This window comes from Mandrillus leucophaeus, unplaced genomic scaffold (genome assembly GCF_000951045.1).
Source record: "Mandrillus leucophaeus isolate KB7577 unplaced genomic scaffold, Mleu.le_1.0 Scaffold1, whole genome shotgun sequence".
Taxonomy (NCBI): domain Eukaryota; kingdom Metazoa; phylum Chordata; class Mammalia; order Primates; family Cercopithecidae; genus Mandrillus; species Mandrillus leucophaeus.
Genome location: NW_012098097.1, coordinates 537,123 through 538,607, shown reverse-complemented (window position 1 = coordinate 538,607; position 1,485 = coordinate 537,123).

Genomic DNA, 1,485 nt, shown 5'->3' with positions numbered 1-1,485 from the left:
GCAGCCGAGGACAGCGACGCGCTTCCTGCCCGGGAAGGGCCCGAGCGCAGGGCCGGCTATAGCGGTCCCGCAGCTGCCTGCTTCGATTTTAGCACTCCCGCTCCCAAGAGGGAGTAACGCGTCCTTCTGTCCCTCTTAGGGCTTGAAATGTAAATTATTCATATCAGGGGAATGTGTGTTTCAAAAAGCAAGCTAGACAAGAACGGACGGGTAATCCTCGCCAAATTCTTCTATTTAACCCTCACCATTAAAAGTCTGAGGCCTGAAAAACCTCTTGACCGGAAAGATACCAACTCCACAGGTGACTGGGATCAGGATCCAAGACAAAAATGAACAGCATTCCAAATTCACTAATTTCTAAGAGTATTTAGACAGTAGAAAATTATTAATTCTTTTTATTAGCTCAATACTTTGTTCATTCAGCATTCAGTATTCTCTCCAGTTAATTTTAATAGCAAATCACCATTTTCTAAAATGACTTAAATGGGTTCAATCAAGTAGGAGAATGAATCCAAGGGAAACCACTGACTCAGATATAAAATGTGCCTTACATCATACTGCAAACATCAAACAATGAAGAATCTAGGTTTCAAATTTATATATATATATCTCTCAAGTCTTACCCTCAAGGTAAGATAGGAAAGTGGGAAATGCTGTCTGCTCACTGGCATTCCATATTCACTGTAATTTCTAGATTTCCAAGATACAGCTACCTAGCAGAGGTGATTCGTCAAGTCTGAGGTTTTCCACCTCCACCCCCATAGCAATGGGGCTGACGTTCACGCTCTGCAGGTCCTCATCAGCATTCATGGCACCCCGACAGATAACCCCATTAAACTCTCTCTCCCTGACTCAAGTAAACACTTCACAACGTAAGAAGGTGAGAAAGACTTTATTACTGGAATAAACCTGAAAGTTGCTCTAAATCTATAGAAAAAGTGCAACACTCACAAATATAAATACCATTACACACTATTTGTAAGACCCCTCATAAATAAATGACTATGTTATAGCTCAGAACTGCAACAGAACTCCCACCACCAAATGTTGTGGTAGTGTAAGGACCATTGTTATTTTCACTTACAAATATTCCTGAGAGGTCATATTTTAAGCGGCTAAAAACTAATACAAGCTGTTCATTCTTTCAGGGATAAGGTGACAACCAGCAAGAGAAAAAAACGAGGTAATGCACTCCAGAGAGTAAGGAAGGCTCACGGAAGAGGAGGGCTGTGGTGACGATCAGAGCCCACAGACGTCCAAAAATGTGACTTGGCTGGGCCTAACAGAGGGGAGCAGCTCTTCTAAAAACAAAATCACCCCCTGGAAATTATGTTGGTTGGTTCCTTGGGATATCTACCGTTCTTTTTCAAGTTATTTACTTGCTTGTTACTGCCAGTCCCAGCTTTCTTGGGAGACATAAACATATTTGGGGAATGGAAATAAAGTGCTTGCTGCCACAGACCAGGTCAGTAAGATAAGAAGATA